Source organism: Nannospalax galili, unplaced genomic scaffold, assembly GCF_000622305.1.
Source record: "Nannospalax galili isolate Female #2095 unplaced genomic scaffold, S.galili_v1.0 scaffold828, whole genome shotgun sequence".
Taxonomy (NCBI): domain Eukaryota; kingdom Metazoa; phylum Chordata; class Mammalia; order Rodentia; family Spalacidae; genus Nannospalax; species Nannospalax galili.
Genome location: NW_008359075.1, coordinates 2,439,312 through 2,448,979, shown reverse-complemented (window position 1 = coordinate 2,448,979; position 9,668 = coordinate 2,439,312).

Below are 9,668 nucleotides of genomic sequence, written 5' to 3'. Positions count from 1 at the left end.
ACACTCTTAAAAAAGACAAACTCTCCAGTAGTTATCGGTTGTCAATAGTTGCTCAGATAAGGTTAGGGCTGCCTACCCAATTCCCTACTTCTAAGCAGGGATTTGTCCTCCTTGAACCCGCGTGGTTCTTGTGTGAGCATGCTGTTAACATTGCTGTGACTTCATACAAGTAACTTCCTAATTCTCTGCAAAACCCTGTTTTGTTTTGGTCATCCACCCCTTCTGGCTCTTTCAATCTTTCTACCCTTCTATAATGGTCCCTGAGTCATGGGTGGCAGAAGTTTGGTATAAGTGTCCTATTCAGGGATAAAATATCTACCGTCTCTTCTCTACACTTTGGATCACTTCTTCACACAAGCACAGGAAGCAACAGAGAGACTGGAAATCCAGCAAAGCTTAAAAACTGTCAAGCGAAACCCTAGTGACATGTTTCCTCCAGCATGGCCATACCTCCTAAAGCCTCCCCAAACAGCACCACCAACTGGAAACAAGCTGTTCAAATTCTTAGAGTTTATGGGGGACATTCTCATTTAAACCACCACAAGACGAGTGATTCAACAGCTGCTCATAGTGAAAGTGCTTACTTAGTCAAGAAGTCAATTAGAGATGACTGTTCTAAGATACCAGGAGATATGACAATCCTGTGTTCATCATCATCACCACAGTGACTAAAGGAATTTTATCTCAAAGTAAGGAACAATGGTGTTCAATTATCCCATATATTTTTCAACATGATATTGAAGCACTGAACTGTTCTAAAACAGTGGAACTTGAATAGAATTGGCCATTTCATTTTGAAGATGTCACATGATCACATTCTCAGAAAAACACAATAATTTGAATTTAATTTTATAATCCAGAAATTAAATTGTAATTTTCTATACATTTATAGAAAATCTAAGCAATTTATAGATTATTAAATAAATATGTTACATTTTAACCTCACTGAAAGATCCTAGTTAAATAAAACAAAACACCAATTATTTATCTCCACACTAACAGAGAAAATTAGAAATTTTGCTTTAAAATTCTATTCACAAAGAACTAAAATCACCAAAAAATAAGAGCAATCAGAACACATGTGAGAAAATGTTTGGAAAGCATACCTTCTATCCAGGGAAGACACGTGCACTAAACATATGTATGTGAAACTGAAATATTCCCACATGTGAGGAAAAACATTCATTTTCAGCTTTTAAGAAATCCTATCAGGTATCCTGGCAGCATTTCTTGTAGACATTTATAGCACAATACCATGGATTAGGAAGAATTTTAAATGATTTATTCTACAATTTTGAATATGACAATTCTGATGAAGAGCAAAAATTGGGGTGGCTTAATGTACCAGAAATAAGATTTATTGTATAGCAAGAATAAAGGAACATTTTTATTAGGGTATGGGCAGATAAAAACATTGATTGGGCAGAGTAGATGAATGCATACCCAGTCATGGGTGCTTAGATTATACAGACACTAAATGTCATTCACTGAGGAAAGCAGATACTTGACTGGAGATAATGCTGTGGAGCATCTGCATTTAGTGATGAATATAAATGAATCCTAATTCCTACCTGCATGATGCATCTAGACAAACCTAGATAAACTCCAAATGCACCATAGACACAAATGTAAAGTCAAAATGAAAATAGCTTCAAGAACACTTTTTAACAGAAACAAAATGGAAGGCAGAGATGTGAGCCACACATGAAAGCTGCAATTTTATAGTAGTATAACCAATAATGAAAGAAACGATAAATTATTTTAATATATTTTATTTCCTATCAAACATTTTTCTCATATACTTGTGTATGGATATCTGTGTGCATGCATGTTTGTATATATTTGTGTGTGTGTGCAAGTATAGGTTCATGTGCATGTGCATGAAGCTACATAGGCTAGAGGTCTATGTTGGGTGTCAATCCTCAGGGGTCATCCACTGTAATTTGTTTTATTTTTTTTGAGCCTGGGTTTCTCACTGGCCTGGAATCATAGAGTAAAATATGTTGACTGGCCAGAATTTTATATCTTTATTTGAGACATAATATATGTGTGCATTTTTATAGTGTATGGTGTGATTTTATTTCTATACAGTGTATAAAATGCTAAAATAGCCTTTTAAAAAAATGTTATTTTCTATTTTGTGTGCATGGGTGTATTTCCTGCATGTATGTAAGTGTACCTGTGTTATGCAATGCCCACAGAGGTCAGAAGAGGGAGTTGGATCCCCTGGAACTGGAGCTATGGATGGTTATTAGCCGCCATGTGGGTACTGGGAATAGATCCTGGATCCTCTACAAGAGCAGATAGTGCTCTTAACCACTGAGCTGTATCTCCAGCCCCTCAAATAGCCTTTTATCTGTTCAATAACTCATCATTTCTAAGTTTTTTTTATGTTTCTTACTATTTTTGTAATTATTCTGAAAAGTTCTTTAGATGCTTCTAGCTAATAGTTTACCTTGCTGTCTTTAAAAATATTTTATTTATTAATTTTAATTTTATGTGTATGAGTGTATTGACTGCATGAATGGAACTGCACCCATGTCATGCAGTGCCCATGGAAGCCATAAGGGCTGTGTCCGATAGCCTGGAAGTGGAGTTTCTAAATGCTGTTGGTCACCATGCGAGTGCTGGGAACTGAACCTAGGTCCTCTGCAAGAGCAGCCTATGCTCTTACTACTGAGACTTTGGAAAATGGGCACTGTTGGTTCATAGGTATTTTTTTCTGATTTGTGTATGTATACTTTCTGTTTAAAATGTAGCTTTAGATTTCTGCCTGTTACTGAAAAATATTGTAACTATAATACTTTTGACTTTTACTTATGATTATTTCTTCTTGGTAAATAGTTTTGTATTCATTATACTTTCAATTATATATCATTCTATATAAAATCATTGGTGTATTTTACATATGACTAGTTTACCATGACAAAATAGGAGCTACATTCCTTTTATATTCCTTCCACATTTATATGCATGAGGCATATATTGATATCTATTAACATATTACTACTTTTCTTAGGATATATTTGTATAAATGTACAAATAGATGAAATCCCATATCATAGAATCATTATAATGATTATGAATAATAATTTTCTATCTAATTACATTGTTTAATCACATGAATTTTACAGTTTAATAATTACTTATAATTATTCATAATTACAAAATTATGAATTTTATAGTTTAATAATTAACATTTTTCATATGTCCTTATTGCTTATTCACTTTTAAAGTGAAAACTACCATTTTTATCTTTGGGATAAAAGTTTGGATGCATATGTTGGAAACATAAATAATAAATGGAATAGAAAAAAAAACTTGAGGGAATAGAACAAAATGAAATATATCTGTTTTATTTCTAAGAAAACACAAAATACCACAAAACAATTTTTCTCTCATTGTATTAAAAAATAACAAGATTCATGTACCTCTGTGAGGTTGGTTCCTTCATAATATCAAATAAATTGTAGGCAATTGAATTTCCCCCAGTAATAACACTGTTCTTTAAAAGAGGGACGTTTCAGAAGATGGAAGTGTTATGAAGATCCACAAAGTTGTATAAAGCACTTAGAGGTAAAATGAAGTTCTATGAATTGTGAGCAGACCAGTGGATGTTAATTGTGAGATAAATTCTGCTGCTTGCATTTCTGCTAGCACTTGAAATGCGTTTTTGAAATGTTGGGCTCCTACATATGCTCCAGCTTACCGTAATGACCTTTTTCTGGATAATCTCATTAATTTGGTGTTTTGGTGCCTGGCACAATGGTCCTTGACCCTCACTGAGGCAAAATAAAACAAATAAAAAAAAACTTCACAGCATTTTACACTAATAATAATAAGGTTTTCAATGTATGGAGAACTGTTAACATAGTTTGAGACCCGTTTGAACCTGGGAAAGCTAAAGCCCTTTATTGCTGTATAAAAGTTCTGGAATTCAGACAATAAGATGTGCTTTTTTTTTTTATTTGGAGTTTCCACACTAGCTACATCTTTTGAAAACAAATGCTATTCTTCCCATTGACTCTCTAAACCTAGGAGGATTTGGGGGCTCTATCAGGTGTAATGCTGGTTATTAATTGGTATTTTTCAAAATTCTTATATATCTTATCTTAACAGATTATCCTAATAAGTTAGGGATTTAAGACAGCATGAGATAATTAATGGTTCCTATGTGTTTTTGAGCATTGTCATCTGAACAACAGGCTAGTCTGATCAAACACATGTATGAGTGCAACACTTTAAATGAACATTTTGTTATTCTGGTTAGAATTTAATTTAGCCAAACAACAGAAAACAAAGGATGCCTATTTTCAAACTGTATAGCCTCATCTATATTCAAAGTACCTTTCTCAGATCACAGGTATCAGCAGGGATAAATACATAAGAATAGTTCCAGGAGTAATGGAATTATGCCTTGCTGTTCAACACTGTTGGAAACTCTATCAGAAGTACTGGCTTCAGGCAAGGAGGAAGAGAGCTTTTTCACAGGGAGAGAATAATGATAATTGGGGAAGAAGATTCTCATTACTTCCCACCGACTCTGTCTGGCAGAGTCTGTCAAGTCAACAGTGAACCTGCTTACACTTTTTTATGGCATCCAATCCCTTAACCTACTTGTCAGAAAACTGGGATCATGGAAGACTTCCAAAAGCCCAGAGGGAGCTGAAAGAGTTCGGGCAGGCTTTTGCTCCAGTTTTACCATTCTTTCTATACATGACCAATCTGCCTGTTATTTCAGTTAATTATTTATTGATTTGTTAACGTAGCACTTACCACCTCCAGCCAGTCTTCAGAAATTTCTTACTTTGCAAAATTTCTCATGACCTCATTTCTCTCTCTCTCTCTCTCTCTCTCTCTCTCTCTCTCTCTCTCTCAGCAACAGTCTATTGTTGTAAAGGACTAAGTGGATTCCACCAGTTCCATGAGCAAATTTGTTAATTCTATTCTCTGATGGTTGATCACTCCGTGCCATGTTGTTCTAATATTTTTCTTTTGCTTTATTTTGCATATTTGCCATTATTTTTTTACCTGATTGCAAGTTCTTGGAGACATGGGAATATGTCCTACCTCCATTTCCTCAAAAGTGCTTTTTACCAGTTCCAGAATTTCATGCAATATATTTTGATCACATTTCGATACCCTTCTCTCTTTCTTCACCCCCTTGGAATTCATGTCCTCTTTTATTATTGGTCATTTTCTTCTTCTTCTTCTTCTTCTTCTTCTTCTTCTTCTTCTTCTTCTTTCTTCTTCTTCTTCTTCTTCTTCTTCTTCTTCTTCTTCTTCTTCTTGTCTTTAAAGACCTATGGATTCCAATTCATGCCTTCCAAGTATGCCTGGGTGTGGATCCTTCCCCTAGAGTCTGGTCAACTTACCAGGCATCACACCAGTAAGGAAAACTGACTCTTCCTCTTTTAGCATTCTTGATTTGCCAACAGATACTTCCCTAGGGCTGAGGTTTCCTGCCCACCTCCCCCCATGCATAGTGCAATGCACTATTGTTGGTGCAATGTGGGTTGTTATGACATATATATCATAACAAATGCCTTTCATCTGAGTACATATTAGGTGTAATATCATCAAGTAGAGGATTGATGATGTCTTCTGTGTCCGTTGAATTAATGTTTCACCCCTCAATGATTTTATAACATGGTAAATTTTCCAATAAAACTCAAACTCTCATGTGAACATTTGAAAATGGCCCTGTTCTGACTTTTTTCTAGTTCTCTGTCTAGAACTTGTAATGCTAATTACTCTTGCCTTTACTTCTCCTTCACATCTCCTATTCATGATTCAAAGTCTTTCTTTTCCTCCTCCAGATAAGAGTTATGCAATTTGGGAGTCTTTTAGATTGACCCACTGAAGGGGTACTCCAGTTGCCTCACCCTGCTTCCCTGTTCAGCATGGAAGAAACCAGAGCGCCCTGTGTCCCTATTCCCTATTGGCAATTTGGGTAACCTCTTCAGAGGATGGTGTGATAAGAATAGGAGGTAGGAATTGGCTACCTAGCAGTTAGGATAATAAGACCCCAAAGAAATGTAGCCAGGTTCTTGGCTAAATGTCAAAATGTCCTTGGGCCTGTTCCAAAGGCCAAAATTGTCAAAAGTATTTGGGAGCTTATATCTAATCCTTAAAAGATTTTAGGGTTATCTCTTCAGAGGGGGCAATGTTAGAGTAACCAAAAGCCCCATAAAATATAAATCAAAAAAGAGGAAAGAGTACATAAAGTTATCAGAAAAAAGTGATGGGGAGATATGGGAGGAGCTGGAGGGGAGGGAGTGGGCATGGATTTGATCAAAATGTCTTATATGCATGTATGAAATTCTCAATAAAGTATTTATGTAAAAAAAAAAACTCAGCTCTAGCAGTCAAATTTTCTTTTCCAAATGAATTAGGAAAAATGATGTTTTTCAACTTATTTTTAAATATCAATTTAGCTGATCTAGTACACTGTATGAAATTTAATAATATATCATTTGGCTTTTCTTTTTCTCAGTGTGAATTTATGACTCACTAAGTAATTCAAAGTTTTTGAAGGCCCTATTTATGAGTCCCACACCTTAAACAGAAAATAGAGTTGACTGAGAAAAATCATTAATAAACAATTAAAGCTGAGTTTCTCATGCAATGATTTGCCAACTATGTTATAAATAAACAAGTTGTCAAAATGTGATCAATCAGTAAATAGGACAGAGGTCCATTCAATGAAAGGAGATCCTGCATATTTTAATTTACAGTGAAGTTACAAACTATTTGCAGCATTCTATTTTTCAATCAGAGAAAGAAAAACTATATGTTTTCCATGATAAGACAAACCTTTATTTTTCTGACCTTGTCATTTAATTAGCATTATTAGCTGCATACAACATATGGGGATACATATTTAGCTTTACTGGCATAATAAATGATTTTATAAAGAGGAGAAAAAAGTACATTAGTCTCATATTTTTGAATGTTACATTCTTCCCATTATAAGATACTGTTTTATGAAAATATTGTATTTACCCGGTTAGCCAATACAGTTTATATCATACAGATTCTACATGTGGGAACAGCCTGTTGGACAGACAATGATAAAAGTTACTGAGACACTGCCCATTGAGTCACATCTTCAGTCCTCTGATAGCTCTGCCCCATCACTGCAATGATTTAAACTTTGTGAGTCTTGGTAAACCAAGACTTTGGGAACAAGAGCTGGAAACACTGATGTACATCTAACGCAACACATCTACTATATTTAAAAGATGAAGCAATGTTACTTTGAGCTTCAGGGAACAACGTTACTCCAGGCTAGTAATATTGCGTATGTAAACATGATTGAACACTGTTGGATCAGGGATGCTTCAGCTACTTACCCTTGTGAATCTGGCTAATAATTTTCATAAAAAATAAAGAGCTATTTATTGACTATCTATTATGGCAACAGGCATTTAAGATTCATTGTCTCATTTTATTAGTTCTAAAAACCTATGACCAGCTTTATCCTGGCTCTTCAGGGCTGGTTCCACACAAGTCTTCTGAAGGTCTTTATTCATGATTTTACACTGATACCTTGAAATCGCTCATAATGTGAATATTGTGTCATGGAAAAATGATAAATGCTATAAACTACAGCTTTTCAAATAATAATTTGAACTATGATGTGAGTCTTGGGATCACTGTTATTTCCATTTTATCATTTGATACTGAATACTCAAAGAGATATCTTTTTATTCTTAGTACAGCTGCTAATGTAATTTTCTGTGCGGTGTTTGACTCTCAGTCTGTCCCTTCACCATTCTCTTTCAGACAGCGGGGGAGGGGAGGAACTTCAGATCCTGCCTTCCACACTCAAGCAGTGTCAGTCATCATAAATACACTAACTGTTCTTCAATCAATTCAGTCAAAATTTCATGTCTCCTACTGTTTTCATTACATTGAATTTCTAGTAGAGCTCTGTATAATACTCTGACTTCAGGAGACTGTGTTTATTAAGAGGATGATGACAGTGAGCACATGGTGTTGGCATATTTTCCTCTGAGTGTTAGTGACACATCAATACTGATAATTTAACCTTCACATCCCAACTGACAAAGTTCGCAGGAAACACAAGGGATGGAATGTCAGGAAGAGTGTCAAACATATTTTAAAATGTATTAAGACATAAGGAGCAACATAACATTTTTGTAGATTACATTTGGAAGTTATAGTTTTCCCTTCAAGGGATTAACATCAGCAAAAATAAAGTAAAAGGATGGGCTGTTATTTTCTCCACAAGCAGAGCACAGTTCCATGTCTCCCTTCATAGTGATACTGAACAGTTTCTGCATTGGAACCATGTAAGTTGTTTGACTGCTTGTCTTGTTTCTGTAATCTGTTGTTATGGAAATGACTAAGATGTCAAAACATTGTTCAGTATGATCCCTCAGGGGAAAAGAAGGTTTTAGGCAGAAAACTCTGAAAGAGGTTTTGAGGCAAGCTAAAAACATATTTGGGCCTTGTACTTAAAAATCAAAACACATTTTGTGCTTGGCTGTGCTCTGATTTTCAAACCACATTCTTTGTTTGGACAGTTGCTACTCTAGTTTGTGAAAGGGTTATAGAGCGTGTTTTCAATTGTTTACTGTGCACTTGTGAACCTGAATAAGTCAATGATACCATTTCTTGTTTGTGCTCCAGGAACAGTTCAACCATTTTGACTGAATTGACCAGTGTAATAAAAATGAAATGAATCAAACCAGATATTTGGAATAATGGACAGGCTAAATGGCTGTTTAAAAATACTCACACTCTGTTAGTATCTTTCCATTCTTTTGTGAATATAGGCATGTATTTATTATAATGGCCAGCTCTTAACCAAATATAAATCTATTCCATGAAATATATATTTCAAAGCTCAAGTGATTTACTATAAGTTGAATATATACTTTAAAATTTAAAAAAATGTGAGCTTCTAACACCATAGTAAAAATATATTCCTATAAATAAGTACATTTTTTCTCCCTTATTGTAGAGACAAAGGGGGTGTTATATTGAACCTAAACTTGTGTTTGTCTGGAATTTGTAACTACTGGCCCTGCAGGCCTTTTGCATATAGTATATCTAAATAGTCTACCAAAAGAAATGGGCATCAATTGAGAAAAGAAATATTAAATATATAGAAGATAAATGTACCATGATGCAAAAACATGAGAGTTATTCATTTTTTTGTATTTGTTTTTGTTTTTGGTACATGTTAGCATAATGAAAGAAAGAAAAATAAACAAATTACTTTCTTCTTTTTCAACCTAAGCTTGGATACTGATAGGATGATTGAGTGAAAGAAAAATCATGGTGGATTGATGGATGACATGTTATTTCTTGGCAGTTATCCATTGCCTATATATTTCCCAGAGAGGTACCTCTGACAGGTCCCCTGACAGGTCCAAGTCTTTGGATAGAGACCCCTCTACTGACTACTGCATCAGAGTTGCTATTGCCAGTAATCTGATTGGTAGAATTTCTCATCACAGTAGATAGTAGTAGTGAATGAAGTCATCTGACACACAGCTTTCGAAAAGGGGGACTATTTCAGAGCTATTTACTACTTCAAGCCTGGTACATAGTACAGTGCATGACGCCTTGTAGTTTCACAGTAAGTACTTGTGGAAAGAGTACTTTGTTGAATTGTGAATTTTCTCAGAGCATAT